Source organism: Diabrotica virgifera, chromosome 5, assembly GCF_917563875.1.
Source record: "Diabrotica virgifera virgifera chromosome 5, PGI_DIABVI_V3a".
In the NCBI taxonomy this organism is placed as follows: Eukaryota; Metazoa; Arthropoda; class Insecta; order Coleoptera; family Chrysomelidae; genus Diabrotica; species Diabrotica virgifera.
In genome coordinates this window covers 72,460,260-72,483,051 of record NC_065447.1, presented here as the reverse complement: position 1 = coordinate 72,483,051, position 22,792 = coordinate 72,460,260, and the positions used below count along the sequence as shown (strand labels likewise).

The 22,792-nt window shown below is 32.1% G+C and overlaps 1 protein-coding gene across 1 annotated transcript in view; it reads right to left on the bottom strand.

Moving 5' to 3' along the window:
* Window positions 1-22,792, bottom strand: part of LOC114329771 (myrosinase 1) — a 116,483-nt gene that overhangs the window by 92,190 nt on the left and 1,501 nt on the right. The window lies entirely within an intron of this gene.

Below are 22,792 nucleotides of genomic sequence, written 5' to 3'. Positions count from 1 at the left end.
ACTGATAAATATACAAGTATACTGGCATTTTTTAAGAAAGGAGTCTAGTTATACAATGATACTGGTATAATATATTTATCCATCAACGCATCAGAAGTCTATCGTATGCTATTTTTGTACATTATACTGTTGATTGAAATTGTACAAGAAATAACTAACAAAATTATGACAACACTGCGAGGGGCAAACGTTCATTCATGTGCCAAGCCAAATAGCAAAGCAAATAAATAAGGTTAGGTCCAAGGTCCAATTCATACTCGTACAACATGTCTAAATTAAATATATAATTACAAATAACACCACAGAGTAAAAATTACGCAGCTAAAAAAGGTACAAACACTATAAATAATTATAAAATAAGTAGTAATCAATTATTTTTATATATAAAATATAAACGTCAAAACAAAACAAAATGCGCTTGCGTCAACCACAATTCCGATAATCGAAATCTCATTTCGACAGGATAAATGCTGTCGAAGTGATTTCTATTCACTATTACGATTGTAGAGATTCCGAAGTAGTTATGGAATACGGATTTGGACTATTTCTATTCGACTTGGCCACTTTTATTCGATTTTACTGACTTCTATCATCGAAATGAGTTACAGAATAGGCGTGATTGTGTGTATTTTTTAAAGTTATTTTATGTTAAATGTGTTATAAATAGTTATATATAAATGTACAACTAAAGGTGAAATTTGCTAATCATTTTAGGCACGATAAGACCCTATAACTTAAATAGTAGAACCTAAAAGAAAACGTATGAACACTGTGCCGTCACTTTTTAGTGGCACGTATGTCGACAGTGGCGCATCCACTTATGAACGGGATAAATAAATTAAAAGGTACCCCCCTCCCCATTCACAGAATTCAAGTTTTTTCATTTTTTTAAGTTCAATGTGATTAAAAAATAAGACTCAGCGTAATTACAACCCAACACCCCTTCCCCCTTCCGCCAGCATAAAAAACTTCACTTTTCGTAATTATTTTTTTTTCAGGGAGGATGCAATCAATTTTAAAATTTCAAAAAATTCATAGGCATAGTTGAGTCTTTCACAAAGCATGTCTATTTTTATAGGTGTGGTCGTCGGACAAAAGCAGACTAAAAAACTATTTTAAAATTAAACGTATAAGTAAATGCAGCTTTTATTAATTAAAATTATGTATATAAGCTACCTATATTACAATACAAAATAAAAAATCATAAATGTTAGATATTTTGGATTTTCATTTACTTGTCCAGTTAGGTACGTCTTTCTTTATTGACTTAACTTATAAGGCACAAATGAAATGCAAACTTTAAATTAAGAGAAAAACTAAATATTAGCTATTATGAAATAAAAAATAAAAAATATTGATAGGAACTGGTTGATTTGATAATTGGAACTTCTAAAGGGAGTTGGCCCCGTCTTCTGTTGAAATCAACAGTCTTAAATGGGTCTTTAATATTAAGGCTGTCTTTGAATTGACCGATCGCCAACTCTTTCGTATATCGAAGCCATCTTTTTTCCAACCATCGGAACTGACAACGATCAGTGTTTTTAGTTCTTAGTACCAATCAACCTTTAAGTAACGATGAGAAATTGAAGAAGTCCGTTTGTGACATTTTCGTAACACTGAATTTAGAGTTTCTTTTTATTCTCAATTATAGTGTGATCAGATCTACTTCCAAATGAAAGTGGAGTGTACCAAAAACTTATGATCTATCAGCTAGTTTAATATTAGATGAGAATCTATGCAAGGCCCACATAAACATGGCAGATATTAGAGTTACGCTTTTGCCCCCCCCCCCCCACATGTGTCTGAATAATAAATTATATGTTGCGTCTTAGGTGTTAAGATCGTTTGCAGGTTTTTGTACAGACAAGATGCTATCTGATTTGCCCCTCTACCTGCAAGAGATTCCTACTCTGTACAGGTAACAAAGAGCTTTACGTGTAATGTTATAATGAACCATTAAATTAAACGTCCACAGCTGTCTCTTATAAAATGCAACCGATGATTTTAGATCTGCGTTGGTAAACACCATTGTAGGTCGAAATTGTATGTTCTTAAGGTGGAACAGTTTTGGTAGTTTCTGTATCTCTACTTTTTTCATCATACTCTTGATCAGCTTCTATTTGGTAGGGCTTGTGATCTGAAGAGAGTTTTTCATTCTGGTCATTTCTAAAAATTTTTAATTGCATAATAAATTTATCGCAGGTAAAACATGTACCAAGTTTTGGCTTTTTAAATCCAAGGTTAAGCTTTTTAAATTCCAATGAATAAATTTGGATCGGTGGGAGCCCAGGTGAGAATAACAATTCGTAAATTTTTTGTAAAATTATTCAAACTGTGGTTTCATACATATAATATAAATGTATATGATTTTTTATTTCTATTGGATTTTTTTCACTAGTTTTATTTTTTTGTATAGTATTTTCTCTCTTATATTCTACAACAATACCTGCTATCATAGATTGTATCTTCTTAGGTACTGGTAATAGTGAAAATAAAGTTTTTGATTTTATCGAAAACGTTAAGGCGACAGATAGGCTCCTTGTTTCCATTTATAAAAAGAGAATAAACAAAACTTCTTGATCTGCAGTTTACCTTGTCCGGATCCATTGTTCTTGGGCGACGTGAAGCAGTTCCTTTCACTTGAATAAGAGATGCCATGAATGTTGCTCTCTTTGAGTATGAGTCTCTTTGAGTAGTATTAAATGTACAATAAAAAGCATATCTACATTTATAAAAATAAAAAAATATCACTTCACTTCATTTAAAGGTGTTTTTGTTGAGAGTTCTACACATAGTTTACCCCTGCCCGATTTTATTTTAAATCAGTTATTTTTAAACAGAATATCTAGATATTGATTTTGTGTATGTATTTAGCTTTGAATGAATATTTTTATAGAATGTGCTTACTACATATTATACACCATATGTTATTAACCAAAACATTGAAAAAGATAAGAAACTTGAGAAACAATGTAATCAATGCCCAAATTACAAATTAAAAGTATCATTTACATGATAATCTATATTTTCATGACTCCTTCCTCCATCAGTTTTCTCGCTAGTAGTCTTTTCGCTAGTGATCATTTCACTGATAGGTGGATTAATCCACAAATATACGTAAACAGTTAAGTCAAATATTTTGGTTAGTCACACGCCGATCTAAACCAGATAAAATGACTTGATTGGTTGAGTTCATCTCTAAAATGAATAAAATTGTAAGTATGAACAAGATCACTATTTTTGATAAGTAACCACAGGTATAACTTTTGACTTGTCTGTTTTATTCCAGAGGTAGATTATTTTTTTTAGGGGAATTTAATAAATAAAAAATGTTTCTCAAAAATTGACTTTTCTGCTTTTGTTCGCCGACCACACATAGATCCGTAGGTTAAGTGTGTACAGGGTTATTCACTATATTTTGACCCCCTGTAAACTACTTTATTTAGAGAATTAAAAAAAATGTAAAATAGAATAGTTATTCGATTTTTAAAATATGATTTTTTGGCATACTATTGACGTCATCCATTTGGACGTGATGACGTGATCGACCATTTTTTTAAATGGGAATAGAGGTCGAGTGATAGCTCATTTGAAAGGCAATTTAATTATCTATTCAGTAATATAAATATTGAGATAATTGTTTATACAGGGTGATCAAAAAAAAATTTATTTAAATTAATTGACACAAAAAGATGAATATATGTAATTTATTTAATTTAACCCTTAAGGCCATCTGTACATAATTCGCAAATATTTTACGGGTATTCCTACTTTTTCTGTCTTGACACGGCAAATTATGTGTAATAAAATTCACACTGGTATGAATATGTTAACATTACTAGAATGTCATTCTACTTGAAAATGTCATCATTAATTTAAAGAGATGCTTTTGAATGTTCTTGGATAACTGTTATTTTTATAATTGTAAATTATTAATTCAAAACAGTTAATAAATGTGATAATTTTTTCACTAACTATGTATTCAGTGATTGTAATAATTTATATGTACAACAAAAACTAATACTCAAACGAGAAAAGAGGAAAAGTGATTTTTTAATAATATGGAACGCTTACAATTTTTAACATCTTTAACAACAAAATACTTGGATCACAGGATATATTATCCTGATGTATTCTCTGTTTGGACCTTCCACAAATAATTACACAATAAATAACTTTTTATTAAGTTCACGTCTTAAATCAAGTATTTATCAAATACACTAATATACCAATATTATTTAATCAACAACTCAAAATATTCCCGATGCCATGTCAAATATTAAAAATTGTCACTGATTGTCACTGTCTGACTGACAGTATGCTGACAATATTCTATTCGACTGAGTCCATTGTATGACAAAGATAGATTTGGAAATATTAACACGGACATTGTGTTCATTTTTTTCGAAAATGTCAAAAACTCCATGTCAACTATCTCTTCCTCTGACAACATTTAATCCGACAGAGGTTCGACAACAAATAAAAATGCTAAATCCTCAGAAAGCTCCTGGCTATGATTTGATAACAGGAGAATTACTTCAGAAGCTACCGAGAAAAGCAGTGGTGTTATTAACAGTAATATACAACAGCATACTACGTCTTCGCTATTTTCCAATACAATGGAAATTAGCTCAAGTTACTATGATTCCGAAACCTGGTAAACCCGCAACACAAGCAAATTCATATCGCCCGATAAGCTTACTCCCAATAATGTCGAAAGTATTAGAACGGCTACTACTACATAAAATCGAGCAAGTTGTCCCCATAAACGAAATTATACCACAACACCAATTCGGATTTAGACGTGAACACTCAACCATACAACAATGCCACAGAATAGTAAATATAATTAAAACAACTCTTGAAGAAAAAAAGCTTTGCGCTGGAGTGTTTCTCGATATACAACAGGCATTTGATAGGGTATGGCATCAAGGTCTCCTCTATAAACTAAAATTACACATGACAGACCAACTATATATATATATATATATATATATATATAACCGGTTCTATAGCGTTCTACGCCTTCCGGTACCCAATCGCCAAGCCTGTCGATCTAGCCAGTCATTTTCTTGAAGATTTCTTTCTGACATGGCTTTTGTAATTCCTTGTTTCCAGGAGGTCGGTGGCCTTCCTTTTTTCCGTTTTTCTGGCGGTATCCATCTCATTGTAATTTTTGGTAATCTTTCATCTCCCATTCGTTGGACGTGTCCATACCAGGTAAGTTGGTTTCGTTGTACCTCGTCCACTATTGTTTTCTGCTTACCTACTTTTTCTCTGATCTGTTCATTTCGAACATGGTCCAATCTCGATATTCTGGCAGATCTTCTAAAAAAATCCATTTCAGTGGTAAGCAGCTTATTTTCGGATTTTTTTGTCATTTGCCACACTTCGGAGCCATACGTTAAAATTGGTTTCAGAATAGCGTCGTACATCCTCATTTTTGTATTTAAATTTATGTTATGTTGCCATAAGACAGGGTTTAGGGCTCTAGTAACCTTTCTAGCCTTCGTCACTCTATCATCTATACTGGGTTCCGTTCTTCCACTATTTGTTAATTAATCCCTAGATATATATACTCTGTACAACCCCTGATGTAGTCACTTCCGTCAAGATCTAGGTCCTCCTGTTGTATTTGGTTACCGATGTGTAGATATTGTGTTTTCCTTATGTTTACCTCTAAACCCCATTTCCTGTATTCTTCCATCAATTTTCTGGTCATATATTCTAAGTCTTCCTTATCTTGGGCAACTACCACCTGGTCGTCTGCGTAGTTCAAAGTGTATAATGTTATGTCTCCGATTGGTATACCCATACCACTGCATTTCTGTTTCCAAAGTCTGAGAGCACCGTCGGTATATATATTGAAAAGAATGGGAGATAAGCAGCACCCTTGTTTAAGGCCTTTTGTTACTTGGAAGCTAGATGACAGATGGTTACCTCTCTTTACTCTTGACATAGAATCTTTATAAAGGCATTGTATGGCTTTGATGACAGTTGCAGATATGTGTGTATTGTCCAAAACCTCCCACAGTTTTTTCACGGGCACTGTGTCATATGCTTTCGTTAGGTCGACAAAAAGTATATGTGTGTCTTGTCCACGTTCTAGTCTTTTTTCCATAACCTGTGTTAGACAGAATATATTATCGATCGTAGATCGTCCGGCCCTGAAACCACACTGTTCTTCGGATTCATAGGGTTGATATTCTTCGCAAATAATGGTTTTCAGTATTCTGCCATATAAACGGCTCATTGTGCTTGTTACAGTTATTCCCATATAATTGTTGACATCACTTTTACTTCCCTTTTTGTGTATTGAAGAGATCCAGCCCTCTTTCCAGCTTTTCGGAACTTGTTCTCCGTTAATAATTCTGTGAAGGAATTCTGTGATCATTCGGATTAATTTCTTTGAACCTGATTTTATTAGTTCTGCGGGAACATTGTCAGGGCCAGGTGCCCGACCATTTTTTAATTGTGAGATAGCTTTCTGTACCATTTCTGTTGTTATTGTTATTTCTTCACCTTCTACTATTACTGGGTTTGATTCTTCTTGTATGTATTGTGGGCGGTCTTCAGTCAGCAAAGATTTATAATGCTGTTCCCATGTATTTGTTGTTATGTTGTCAAGCCTTACATTTTCTGTATACAGAAAATGTAACAGACCAACTATACTTTATTCTAAAATCGTATCTGACTGACCGATATTTCCAAGTCAAAATTGAAGACAACTTCTCAAATTACCACATCATCCAATCTGGCGTACTACAGGGTAGCGTTCTCGGCCCATTTCTCTATCTGATATTTACAGCCGACGTTCCAACCAGAAATGATACCTTATTAGCTACTTTTGCCGATGATACGGGAATCTTAGCAGTGGATGTCGACCCTAATGTAGCATCACAAAAAGTTCAAAATCATTTAGACCAATTACAAAACTGGCTCAAGCGATGGAAAATAAATGTTAATGCCAGCAAATCAGTAAAAATTACTTTTACAACCAGAAAATCTACATGTCCTCAAGTTTCTATAAATAATACTCCGATTCCCATCAAGCCCGTTGTCAAATACTTGGGATTGCACCTGGATGAAAAACTCATATGGAAAACGCACATTAAAATTAAACGTAAACAATTAAATCTTAAACTAAAAAATATGTACTGGCTATTTAACAAGAAGTCTCAGTTATCTATTGAAAATAAACTGCTTCTGTACAAAGCTATACTTATACCAGTTTGGTCTTACGGAATAGAACCATGGGGCTGCAGTAAACCTTAAAATACGAAGATACTCCAAACATTCCAATCCAAAATTGTCCGTATGATAAGTAAAGCTCCATGGTATGTATCCAATCAGACACTCCACAATGATCTGGACATCCCACTAATCAAGGACTTAATAAAAAATCGTTCAATAAAATATCAAAATCGCACCACTGACCACACCAACGATTTGATAAATAATTTATTCACCCAACCACTTGCTGAAAGAAGACTAAAGAGAATATGGTCAGACGACCTACCACAATAAAGAATAATACTTAGAGAACCGTCACTGGATGCTACCTAATTCACGTTAATTTACTTTCAGACTATTTACTTATTATTTTGTGAAAGACTAAAGACTGAGACTTGAGATGGTTATTCATTTTTTATTATTTTGTGTTTAGAGTAGATTGTAAAAATGCAGTATATCAAAAAAAAATTTTTTTTTTAAATCCTGAAAAAACCAATAAATATTTTTGAAAAATTTAAACGCAGAATGAAAGACTTATTACCGAGGGCCGAGAGTCCCTTAGAATAAATAAAAAGTTTATTTTGAATGAGATATTTTAAATTAAATATCACACTAAATTTTCTCTATTTTTTTCACCCCTGTAACTTATTAAAATAAACATTATAGAAGTTCTCAGGGACTTTCGGCCCTCGGCAATAACGTAATCTTTCATTCTGCGTTTAAATTTTTCAAAAATACTTATTAGTTTTCTCAGGATTCGAAAAAAATGAATCCCCATTCGAACAGCACTGCAGCCGAAAATACGTACCCATCCTCTTAATTACTTACATCTTACATCAATGACGTAAACACTAACTAACCGCCTGACAGACGGGTTTAATATTTTAATGGTAATTTTTGAAAAAAAAAATCTCGATGACTTACTGAAAGTGTTGATTATCTAAAAAACACAGTAATTAATCTAGTTCTTCTGTATTTATTAAAATAAAAAACATTTTAACAAGAATGGAAGGATTGTACCTTTTTACTCCTGAAATAAAGTGTGATAAAAATTAAACAAATTAAAGAATCTTAATAAAAGCTTATAATCGAGTTAAACAAAGAGTAAGAAAAATGAAAATAAAAAGATTTTTAAAACATGTTAAAACAAAAAAAAACTGACAGGTACTATTTATAGTTAGTACAGTGTAGCAATGGTAGTCAGTGGCAACATTTTCATCACAAATTGATTCCACTTTGCTGTCGTTACCACTGTCGTCTTCTACCTCATCAAACCGTTTCAAAAGGGTTTCCTCATCCCTTATCTGATGTTTTTTGACGAACTGAGGCACATTATGTGTAACGACGAACTGGGCACAAACACTAACAACACCCCGTCTATTAGACGGAAAACACACTTTAAGCCTAAATATCTTTCGAATAACAACCTGCCGCAAATTTGCGAATTCAATACAACTAAAGAACAGCCCAACTTGAAAAGTCATAAACGGGTGACCTTCAACATTTTCTAGGAAGGGAAATATCCCACTTTCGACAAGCGATGTCGTCTGAGAGACGGGGTGTTAGTACTTAAGGGTTAAAATACATTTTACTTCGGTTAGAAAACAGAAATATACGTTTATTGAACAAATAAACATTGATTTTTGCTTAAATTCAATGTTCAAACTGCCAAGAGGCAGATATGGGTGGCAGCTTGAACACTGAATTTAAGTGAAAAGTAATGTTTATTTGTTCAATAAACATTTATTTCTGTTTTCTCACAGCAGTAGAATGTATTTTGAATTAAATAAATTACATACATTCTTCTTTTTGTGTCAATTAATTTAATTAAAAAATATTTTTTGGACACCCTGTATAAATAATTGTCTTAATGTTTACATTACTGAATAGAGAATTAAATTACCTTTCAAACGAGCTAACACTAGACCCCTATTCCCTTTCAAGAAAATAGTCGATTGCGTCATCACGCCCAAATGGATGACGTCACTAGTACGATATATATGTCAAAAAATCAAAATTTAAAAATCGAATAACTTTTGTATTTTACATTTTATTCTAATTCTCTAAATAAAGCAGTTTACAGGGGGTCAAAATATAGTGAATAACCCTGTACACAACACGAACCTGTGGATAACCTCTTACCTGTGGATAACCTCAATTTTTTTAAACGAACAAATTTTTTTGGAGATGGCTAGAGGTCTAATTTTTTTTTATTTTGTGTGTTTTGTCAAACACTATGTTTTTATTTTTTTTCAGATTTTTCTGTAATGTTCGCCACCTTCAAAAATCCACAAAACTTCTTTTTTTTGGGGTTTTTGGGGATTTTCCTAGTTTATAGACTTCAAAATAGATCAAATTATTGTTTTTTTTTATAGTTTTTATGTAAATATAAGTAACTTAAGTAACTGAGTCTTTTAGAATATTTAAAAATGGGAGAAACACGTTCAAACCCCCCAAAAAACAGCTTTATAGATTTTTGAAGGGAGCGAAAAAAATCTGAAAAAATGTTTTATTACATAGTGTTTGATAAAATACACAAAATAGAACAAAAATTAGACCTCCAGCTACCTCAAAAAAAAGTTATAAGCTTTTTTCAAAAAAAAAAAATTAAACATTTTTTTTAGTTTATGTATACTTAACCTATGAATCTATAAAAAATAGATTTGTTTTGTAAAAGCCTCGACTATACCTATGAATTTTTGGAAATGTTAAAATTGATTGCATACCCACCTAAAAAAATAAAAACGAAAAATGAAGTTTTTGATGGTGGGGGTAGGGGGAGGGGGTGATGGGTTAAAATACGCTAAGTCTTAGATAGAACTTAAAAAATTTAATTCTGGGAGTGAGGGAGGGTACCTTTAATTTATTTATCCGGTCCATAAGTGGAAAATTTTATGCGCCACTGTCGACGTATGTGCCACTAAAAAGTGAAGGCACAGTGTTCATATATGTTTTCTTTTAAGTTCTACTATTTAAGTTATAGACTTTTTTCATGCCTAAAATGATTAGAACATTTCACCTATACCGGCTCCTAGTCCGTAAGTATAACATTGACAGTACGTATCAATGATATTACACATCGACGTACATTTCAATTAAGGTTTTGATTGAACTTGTTTGAAAATGAATCATCACGTTTGGGCAAAGATAAAATGGAACAACTATATCATTGTTGGTGTGGCTTGACAACTACTCAACAATTGAAGTGGATATTTTTATTTTATCTTAAATATATCCCAATTTAATCAAAACTATATAACTAAGTTTTGTTTTAAATAAACTAAGTTATGATTGAACAACAGTAGGGAAATCGTTAAATATTTTACCATATTATATTTTAAGCCAGATTTTTATTTACGAAAGGTAAAACCAAGAAGGAAAAATTAACATGTAAAAAGTACGGGCTATCAATTTTGTTTAGGGCTAATGGATAGATTATTATGGAATTACACGAACGGAGTGGCCACCGTGTTCTCCGGGCATGAACTGCATTGAACACGTTTGGACGGAAATGTCCAGACGTGTCAACAGATTTATACAGCAATGATAATTTAATAATGACATTCCCAAAGAGAGTAACAGCATTAGGAAGAGCGGGAGGTAGTGCGGCAGATTCGTGCAAATATTATAAGAATTGCACATTTAACAATACAACCATATAATTTTATTCACATATACTGCACATATAAAGGTACAAATTTAGATATGAGGCCATCTCAGATTTTGCCTTTTACAAAAATGGCGAGCATTCAAATTGGCGGCTGTAGATATGTGACTAATAGCACGATAACTTTTGAAAGAAAAGTCCGATTTCAGCCAAATTTGGCACCAAGGTTCTTTTTTTAATGAGTAAGGTCTAGGTTTTGAACCGGAAGAATCGGTTTACCAGAAGTTGTGTTTTTACTGTTTTTTATGTAAAAATATGTTGTTTTTTTTTCAATTCTTCCACCCTGTATATATTAATTTTTCAAAAAGGTAATACCGCCATTGAAAAGAGTGAAAAAATAGTTTTTACGAAAGATTTTGAACTTTTTAGTTAGCTTAATTACGTTTTAATAAATGCATAACGTATCTTCACATGTTGCTATCTATGTGCGGCAAATCCATTTTGAATGCCCGCCATTTTTGCAAAAGACAAAATCTGAGATGGCGTGATATCTAAATTTGAATCTTTGTATGTGTAGTATATGTGGTCCAAATTATATGATTTTAGCATTAAGTGCACAATAATTCTTATACTATTTGCACTAATCTGCCGCACATAGGTTCATAGGTACATGTGAAGATACGTTATGCATTTATTAATTAGTAATTAACATAACTAAAGAGTTCAAAATATTTACTAAAAAATATTTTTACGCTCTTCTTAACGCCGGGATTACCTTTTTGAAAAATTAATACATACAGGGTAAAAGAATTGGTAAGGAAACAACATGTTTTTACATAAAGATTAGGAAAAACACAACTTCAAGCCAATCAATTCTTTCTGTTCAAGACCTTAGTCTTACACATCAAAAGAAGAACCTATATACCAAACTTGGTTGAAATCAGACTTTTCGTTCAAAAGTTATCGTGCTATTAGTCACATATGTATAGTCGCCATTTTGAATGCCCGCCATTTTTGTAAAAGGTAAAATCTGAGATGGCCTTATATTTAAATTTGAACCTTGATGTGTGTAGGATATGTGTTCCAAATAATATGAATCTAGCATTAAATTCACAATAATTCTTATAATATTTGTACGGATCTGCCACACATAGGTACATGTGAAAATACGTTTTTTTTTTTGAAAAATGGCTTTGGCAAAGCCAAATAGCCAGTGAAAATAGGTTATGGATTTATTAAGTGGTAATTAACATAACTAAAAAGTTTAAAATATTTTCTACAAAATATTTTTACGCTCTTTTCAATTGCGGTATTACCTTTTTGAAAAATTAATATATACAGAGGTAAAAAATTGAAAAAAAAAAAATATTTTTACATAGACAACCAGTAAAACACATCTTTTGGTAAACCGATTCTTCTGGTTCACCACATCCATCTTGTGAACCAAAAAAAGAACCTATATACCAAATTTGGTTGAAATCGGACTTTTCGTTCAAGAGTTACGGTAATATTAAACACATATGTATAGTCGCCATTTTGAATGCCCGCCATTTTTGTAAAAGGAAAAATTTGAGATGGCCTCATATCTAAATTTGAACCTTTTTAGGTGTAGTATATGTGGTTCAAATTATATGCTTGTATCGTTAAATGTGCAATTGTTTCACATATCGGCCGCACTAGGGATGGGAAAAACCTACCGGTTTTAACCTAAAACCAGTTTTTGTACTTCACAATAACCGGTTTTAGCGGTTGTTTTTTGTCCCGGTTATAACCGGTTTTTCTTTTAAAGTAAAAACCGGTTATTAGGTTTTTACGGTGATTAGGATTAGGGTAGCTATTATTTTGGATCCCATTTATAATTATTAATCTCAAGTAATTATTCCAAACAAAACCATAATTCAAATTTTATTTTATAAATACAGAAGCAAACTAAAAGGACAAACTCACATCAGCCAGAAACAATTAAGTTTTATTATAATATTTCGTTGAAAAAGTATTTGTAATCATAATATTTACATAAGAAGTGATCTGGTTGAAGTAGACGCAAACATCATCTATTTTTCACACTTGACTCTTGACATTGAATGTGGGTGAATGACTTTTTCTGATTACCAAAAATGTTCTGACTATGAATATCGAATTACCGATTACGAATACGAATCTCCAAGGATTTCCCTACGTTTTCAAAACGATACACCCATACAGGAAGTATTAAATGAGTTAAAATGTAGGTACCTATTATACAAATATACAAACGCGGGCTTAAAAGAAATACATGATAAATTTTTTTGATGGTAGTAAAAATAAAAGATAAATTGCATTATCCAATTTATTTTTAAGTAAAATATTTATGTTGATATTATTTTTTTTTAAATTCCATTTGAAAGAGTCTGCGTAATTTTTATAAGTTGAAATGGTTGGGTTAAATTGTATATTATTGCAATAAGTATATATTAATCTTACGCTATATTATATTATAAAATAATAAATAAATATAATAATTAATAGAATAAAAGGGTTTTATTAAAAATGGTGTTTTATTTATATTTATCTTGACGTTTTTTCGATAGTACTAATTTTGATCATATTGATATCGAGATCGAGTCAATTGGAGTATCGCAAACTAAAGTGCATTGTAAATGTAACATTGTAACCAATTGTATTAAAAAAACCGAAAACCGGTTTTTGGAAAAACCGGTTTTTTTGGCCGGTTATAACCGCCAGGTTAAACCGTAAGCAAAAAATAACCGGTATAACCGAAAACCGGTATTTTGTCAAAAACCGCCATCCCTAAGCCGCACTAAGGCGAAATTACAATGTATTAAAATGTTTATAAACGTGGTAATAAAAAGATACTGCTATTATGACTTTCCTTGAATTTTTTAATGATTTTATGTTATTTATTTATTTTATTTGCCAGACATGGTCTATAAACAAAGTTTGTATTTGCCACGTTTCACGTTTATTTTGTTCGAAGTTTGGCACGTAACAAATTTTTTATAATATCCTTTAATTATTGTTGAGGAGTCTAAGTAAAACGAAATATTTCTCTAGATTGACATCACCAATAGAATTAGGAACTATTTCTTCCAATTTGGAAAGGGAGATTGATCTTGAGATTGTTTGGTATATCTAACCATCACTTTAGAAATTTAATGGATTACAAATCTTCAGAACGTTTTTGATCCAGTCGGATCCTCATCAGTGAAACATCCTGTTAGTAGTTAATACTCGCCACATTTATGTTATTAAAACATAATATTATTATTAAATTCAGCCGAAATCCACGAGAGGTCTTCATTGTGATTTATTTTTATTTAGCTAATGCCTCGACAACTAATGGCAATTGGCATGGTAGGTACGGTAAATTTTTTCAGTTAGATATCTAGTGTCATGTGTAGTGTGTGTGTTGAGTAAGTGTCTTGTTACTTTGCAAAGTCGGCGTCATTGTCTTTGCAAAGAGACGCTAATTGTATCCGAACCTCTGCGGTATCTCTGGTGAGTACCGATCCCACAAGGACAGCAAATATTTTCATTTACTAATTTTATAATTTTTTTTTATTTAAACAATATAAATACACCTAATCTACAAGATTAATCAGTATTTTTTCTTTAACCTAAGTCCCCTAAAAATGTTTGTAAACTAGATATCACCTGGTCCATCCTAGCTTTTTACTTACATGAAATGTCCACTACATTGTTGTTGCTACACAGCACAGCACTGACTCTGCTTTTCACTAATTGCTCACGTATGTGTTGTGGCTACAATACAATGCACAACACTAACTAAGCCCGGCACAACTTCACACATTACACGAGCTCGAACGGTTTAGTCCTCTTGAGCCTTCGCATCTGGGGTTCGCTGACAAGAAGCTGAAGTGCTTCATGGTTGGGATGCTTATAGAGCCTGTCTTCGTGTCTCCTGGCGACTTTCTTAATTTCATTTGGAATAGATTCGATTTTAAGATCTCTATGTAAATCGTCGTTCCGATTTCCGAAATTTTATAATAAACGAAAAATTTTTGACCCTGGTGAGATTCGAACTCACGACCATTCGGACTTTTCGATCCAAAGGTAGGCGCTTTTACCACTGAGCCACAGAGGGGGTCATTGTGACTTAAAATCGCGAACTTAATGGTTTTAATAACCAAAAATATGGCGAGTCTCAGCTACTAACAGGATGTTTCACTGCTGATAACCCGATTGGATCGAAAACGTTCTTAAGATTTGTAATACACTTAGATGGCTGTTAAATTTTTATTAAAAAATTAACCATCATACATTAGAAGTTATTTATTTCATTGTAAGTTTGTGTATATTATGAATATGATGTTGTTCTGAAGCTATTTCCTTGTGGCATTTTTATGATTAACTATTTAGTGGGAAATAAGCCACAATTAAATTGAAAAATAATTTTATTAACGTTTCGAAGCCCAAATCGGGTTTCGTTGTCAAAATACAAAATACTACTAAAATAAACAAAAATGTTGTTGCTAAGTAAAAAAATTTCTAATAATTTATTTAATCTGACTCATTTATATTGGCAATTCAGACGTATATTATACATTTTAAAGTAGAAGACTTTAAAATGATATCACCAATATTTATGAGTTACGTTCCTATTTGTTAGTAAAGTCGTCCCAGGAACGCAACTCATAAATATTGGCGATATCATTTTAAAGTCTTCTACTTTAAAATCTATAATATACGTCTGAATTGCCAATATAAATGAATCAGATTAAATAAATTATTAGAAGAATTTTTTTACTTAGCAACAACATTTTTGTTTATTTTAGTAGTATTTTGTATTTTGACAACGAAACCCGATTTGGGCTTCGAAACGTTAATAAAATTATTTCTTCAATTTAATTGTGGCTTATTTCCCACTAAATAGTTAATCATGAATATGATATACAGCTAATTAGTGGGATTTTTACTTTTATTATTACTTTTTTTATTTTAAATCACTGTTTTAATTGGATAAGATCCTGATTCGCTTCAAAGTTTTGCGGAGAAGCCGTTATAGTGGTAGGGGAGCCCAAGCGAGGATTTTGGCAGTTAGTCGAGCGCGTCAGATTATCACATGGGGAGAAAGCTTGTACCTTGTAAATGTACTTCTACCATATCTTGGCTCTTAATACAGTGAAGTTCGTTCTTCTTCTTCAGTGCCATCTTCGTTCCGAAGGTTGGCGATCATCAGGGCTATACGTATTTTCAAAACTGCTGACCGAAACAATTCGTTGTTGCTACAGCTATACCATTCCCGTAGATTTTTTAGTCATGATTTTCGTCTTCTTCCTATGGATCTCTTTCCTGCTATCTTCCCCTGCATAATTATTCGAAGCAGTTCATATCTTTCGCCTCTTGTAATGTGTCCCTAGTATTGAAGTTTTCGTTTTTTGATCGTAAATATGACTTCCTTTTCTTTATTCATTCTTCTCAAGACCTCGACGTTTGTGACTCCCTCCGTCCATGATATTCTCAAGATTCTGCGATACATCCACAGTTCAAATGCCTCCAATTTTTTGATATAAATCTTTTTCAGCGTCCATGACTCCATTCCGTAGAACAGCACAGAAAGTACGTAACATCTCATCAGGCAAAGTTTCATTTCAAGGCTCAAATCTCTTCCATAGAACACTCTCTTCATTTTAGTGAATATGGATCTGGCTTTTTCTATTCTTATTTTGATTTCTGCTGAGCTATCGTTGTCTTCATTTACAAAAGTGCCTAAATATTTGTATTTGCTAACTCGATCGATAATTTCATTGTGTAAATATAAATTTTGGACATTTCGTGTTGATTTCGATATTACCATAAATTTAGTTTTCTTTATGTTCAAAGATAGTCAGTCCATATTCTTCGCTGCAGTCTGCTATCTTATTCACCAATGTCTGTAGCTCTTCAAGTGTTTCTGCGATCAGAACGGTGTCGTCGGCAAATATCAGATTGTTTAATCTAACACTATTTATTTTAATACCTATGAATTGCTCAGAGACTGTTCTATCCATTACGTCTTCGGAATAGAGATTAAACAGGGTTGGTGACAGTATACACCCTTGTTTCACACCTCGCTCTATTTCAATTTCTTCAGTGGTATTATTCTCTACTCTCACTACTGCTTTCTGATTGTAGTGCATATTTGCTATTAGTCGGATGTCTCGTTTATCTAAATTCTTTTCTGTCAGGAGTCTGATTAGATGATCATGCCGCACTTTATCAAAGGCCTTGTTATAATCTATGAAACACATGAATACATCTTGATTTATGTCAAGACATCTTTGAGACATAAAGTTCAGTGCAAACAACGCCTCTCTTGTTCCGAGTCCATTTCGGAATCCAAACTGGGTATCATTGATGTCCATTTCCAGTTTTCTGTGTACTCTAGTGTGTAAAATTTTCAGGAATATTTTCAGTAAATGGCTCATCAAACTGATTGTAAGGTAATCACTACATTGTTTGGCATTCATCTTTTTGGTATAATAACAAAGGTGGATAAAAGCCATTCTTGTGGTATTTTTTTTTTCGTGACGTTCGTTAAGGGGTCCGAAAAAAAATCTATCCTTTGAAAAACAGAAAACCGTCAGATTAGGATAAAGTAAGTTAATTGAATGCAAACAGTGTATATTTAAAAAATCTGACGATTTGAGCGGGGCGTAAGAAAATGGGTTACAAAGTTTCACAAAAAAAACAAATATTTCGCGAAATGAACGTCAGATCGAGAAACTAAAAAATACATGATCAATATTTTTGGAGCCCTCAATTTTTATTGCAGATTTGGATTCTTTACAAAAAATAAGCAACTTTTATTCGATATATTTTTTCGAATTATGGATAGATAGCACTATAACCGGAAACAACGATTGTTGGAAGTGGAAAATTAAATTTCAAAATGGAAAATCTCCCACTTTATGTAAAATTTAACTTAACTTTTTTTGTATTTAGGACCTACTCTTCACCACCCAATAGGTCCCCATAACGCTCGAGTAACTGAAAATTTAGCATTCTTTCCTGTCCTAATATAGATAAAATTTTGCTGACTTTGTTTGGCACTGCAGATTAAATAAATCAGGATATATTCTTGATATTATATCAGTGATATTATATCAGAGGAGAATTGGACCAACCATAGTGGGAGGTGATTTTAATACACATGTGGTCCAATCTAAGAGAGACTCTATATAAACAATACATGGAGGACTGGGATTTGGAACTAGAAATTAAGTGGACCAAATCAGCTCCCAAATAGATTATTTCATGACAAGAAAAGAAAATGTACATAAATGGAAGTCTAGGGGTGGCACCAATTGATGCTAAAATGAGAGAGCATAGATGGTTCAAGCATGTTTAATTATTGTCGAGACGTTAATGATCCAATATAAAAAATTCAAGTTCCTGGACATGCAGTACGTGCATAGACAGATTATTGGTAAAGGAAATTGATTTTGCTTAACTCAAGATAGAACTTCGGTATTCTTAGAATAAATGTAATTAGGGAAGCCGAAGTTATCCCCACAGGGATTAAGGTAAAGAAAAATCATGGAAATCATGTTAACAGCATAACATTTTGTCATGCCATAAGTGGTATACGGCTTCATAAATGAAAGAAAAGGTTGAAATTTACTCCATTGAAATGTTACATTTAAGGTTGCATTTCTTAGAGGAGTCAATTTTATTTTTTTAATGTGTAGGGGGGTTCAGTAGAAGCTTAAGTTCAAGTTTTTGGGGTCGCCACCCTTGTCCCCCGACCGCCATATTGGAAAAAGTGGTGCAAAGGGCTTTCGCACTGTATCTTCTAAACTAGCAATCCTACAGAAATTTTAAGAGGATCGGTACGTATTTTCGGCTGCAATGCTATTCAAATGGGGATTAATTTTTTTCGAATCCTGAGAAAACTAATAAGTATTTTTGACAAATTTAAACGCAGAATGAAAGATCACGTTATTAGCGAGGGCCGAAAGTCCCTGAGAACTTCTATAATGTTTATTTTAATAAGTTACAGGGGTGAAAAACTAAGAGAAAATTTAGTGTGATTTTTAATTTCAAATATATCATTCAAAATAAACTTTTTATTTATTCTAAGGGACTTTCGGCCCTCGGTAATAATTTAGTCTTTCATTCTGCGTTTAAATTTTTCAAAAATATTTATTGGTTTTTTCAGGATTCGAAAAAAATAAACACAATGCCGTGGTAATATTTTCCAAATCTATCTTTGTCTTACAACGCACTCAGCCGAATATAATATTGTCAGCATATATTGTCAGTCAGACACTGACAATCAGTGACAATTTTAAATATTTGACATTTCATCGGGAATATGTTGAGTTATTTATTAAATATTATTGAAATATAGTGTATTTGATAAATAATTGATTTAAGATGTGAACTTAATAAAAAGTTATTTATTGTGTATTATTTGTGGAAGATCCAAGCAGAGAATACATCAGGATAATATATTCTGTGATCCAAGTATTTTGTTGTTAAAGATATTCAAAATTGTAAGCGTTCCATAACAATATATTATTAAAAAATCACTTTAACACTTTTCTCCTTTTCTCGATTGAGTATTAGTCTTTGTTGTACAAATAAATTATTACAATCACTGAATACATAGTTAGTGAAAAAAAAATATCACATTTATTAACTGAATTAATAATTTCCAATTATAAAAATAACAGTTATCCAAGAACGTTCAAAACCCATCTCTTTAAATTAATGATGACATTTTCAAGTAGAATGACATTCTAGTAATGTTTACATATTCATACCAGTGTGAATTTTACTACACGTAATTTGCCGTGTAAAGACAGAAAAAGTAGGAATACACGTAAAATATTTGCGAATTATGTACCCATAGCCTTAATTACACATAAAATGTAGCAAATTAAATTTTCTACAATTTTATGTCTATTACTTTTTATCGTCAAGTGACCAACAAAAAAGTTATAAATAAAAATAATAAGAGAACATTTTGTAAGAAGTTTCCTTTTGGAGGTTATAACTTTTTTTCCGTTCATTTCACAATAAAGTAACATCATAGTGATTTTGTAGAGGATTTTTCAATGAACAATTTTCACTATAAAGTTGTTTAACCTTTAACTACCCGCGCATCAAGTTATAACATAACTACACGCGTGCCGTACTTTGTACGCCACAAGAAAATACACTTAAAAACAGCGGATTTGTTTAATTTTTTTTGAAAAAATACACTTAGTTGTTTGTTATAAACCTTATTCGGCATCAGTGAATGCTTGGAGTTCCTTTTCAGTAAGCCAATTGGGATTTATAACTGGAATCATGGAATAACTGGATTCCATGATAAATAATATTACTGATAAAAAATTTTTTTAAATGTGATTTTTTACAGGAGAAAAGGCATTATTTAAAAAGAAAAATAAATTTTTTGCCATAATGACTAAAAAACAATTAAAATATGTACTTATATTACGACTTATAGTAATATAATCCTGGGGTATATTGTCCACCACCGGAAACAACAAATAATAAAATGTAAATTACGATCTTTCCAGAACGCCGATTATAACGAAACTAAAACCAAATTGTAAAGCACAGTGAAAGCTTCCAGTGATAGGTTAGAAAAATAAGCAAGGTCAAAAATTAAATTTTTAAATATATTTCCAGTTGAATTCTTATATCTGGCGTCCAAAGTACGCCAACGCGTGTAGTTAAAGGTTAATTTTATTTATTATCTAGGTTTACAGCGCTCCAAACTTTACCAGATTCTCGAACCCATAGGAATACAATAAAAACAATGCTTTTCTATCTATATATTAGGCGAGTGGCATCAACCGTTATGCCGACCACGAAAATAAAATTTAAGGTGAATGACCAATTTTGGTCTATTTTTATGTTTTCGAGGTCGCTGAATCCGAGTATGAAGTATATTATTTTTATCTAGGGTTGGTGGAACATGTTCAAAAATCAAATTTTATACAAAAATGCCAAAAATCAATTTTGATGATTTTTCAAATCTCGCTGTATCTTTGGTAGATACGCAGTCTTTGTAAATAATATTCGATACGCAGACGACACTTTACTAGTTGCAAGAACAGTAGAAGAATTACAGGGATTACTTACAGACATAAATATTGCTTGCAACAATTATGGCATAAACATAAATATCAAAAAAACCAAGTATATGGTCTTCAGTAAAATCATGACACAACCAGCACATATTAGTATAAACGGCAATCAAATTGAAAAAGTATCAAGTTACAAATATTTGGGAACTTTAATAAACGAAACTGGAAACCAAAACAATGAAATAAAAAGACGTATCGAAATTGCCAGGGCCACCTTCAAAAAGATGAGAAAATTCTTCTGCAACACAGATATAAGCATCCCTCTACGATTAAGAATGCTAAGAGGCTACGTATTTAACACGCTATTATATGGTGTAGAGGTCTGGACTCTCAAACAGAACAACATAAAAAATATTGAAACTTTCGAGATGTGGTGCTACCGTCGAATGCTGAAGATAATTTGGGTTGAAAGAATCATAAATCTTGAAGTAATACGAAGGATAGGAAGAGACCCAGAAATTTTGTTAACGATAAAACGAAGAAAACTCGAGTATTTGGGTCACTTGATGAGAGGTCATAAATACGCATTACTTCAAAATATAATGCAAGGAAAAATAGAAGGAAAACGGATTCCAGGCCGTAGAAGAATGTCATGGTTGCGGAATTTGAGAGAGTGGTTTGACTGCACCATTAATGAACTTTTTAGGTCAGCTGTAAACAAAGTCAGGGTAGCCTTGATGATTTCCAATCTACGATAAGAGTGGCACAAGAAGAAGAAGATCTTTGGTCGCTGTAAATATTACATTTGAAAAATTTTACTGTATCATCTTTGAAGTATGTAGATGACAATGAAAGTTGTCCAAAATGTTTAAGCACATTAAAGAAGGAGTTGCTAATTTTTAAACATTTTGTCATCATATTTCGTTAGTTTCATGTTTACTTAAAAAAGTTGAGTGACAAACTTTTTAGTATATAATTTTAACCAACATAACAATAAAATATAGTTCATGAAGAAGTTTTTTGTAAAATATTAAGTCAAAATATACAATAGGAAAAAAGTTAATTATGTTACTTCATAGACAAGCGGCACACCCCAAAAAAAAACGCTTATATCTCGAGATCCTGACCACGGTGTGGTGAATGGCTAATTTTGATCATACTTTATGATTTTGATATAAAAATCCTTTTTTGCTCTTCCTAAAAATTTTGCATTTTGCGGTTGCGTCATTCTTCTTCTGAACCGGCGAATTTGTCCTCAAACAATTTCTTGGGCTTTTTCTATAATATGCTTAGGGTTATAAGTTTTATAGTGGGGAGAAAGGTCAAAAACAAATTATTAATAGCATAGGAATGTTAAAATCATAATAAATTGTATGAACAAAAAATATATATACAGGGTGTTTCATTAATAATTGTCCATATAGTAACTGGAGAAACCTTAGCACAAAATACGAAGATTTAACGCAAAACACTTAAATAAAATATGGTTCCTTACTGAGTTACATGGTGTTTTATCTAAAAATTTAAAAAATATTTTTGCTCAGCATTTTAAAACTATTCGACGTAGCCTTTTCATACTTGGCAGGAAGTATATGTACTGTACAAACTACTAAACTATGTTAAACAAACGTTTCTGGCTATTACCAGAGGCGTACGACGGGGGAAAGTGAATGGTTGACCCTTTCCAAATTCTACGCCACTGGCGGAATTGCTATTTTAGTTCAATTTTTGGATTCTCCAATAATTTCTATCAAAATAGTATACTCTTAATTCGTAACAATAAAGTCATTAGTTTTCGAGATCTTTAAAGTTAAAAATGAAACGGTACGGTCATTTTGATTAATGTATTGTGTCGCTTCATTTTTAATTTCAAATATCTCCGAAGCTAATCATTTTATCGTTACGAATA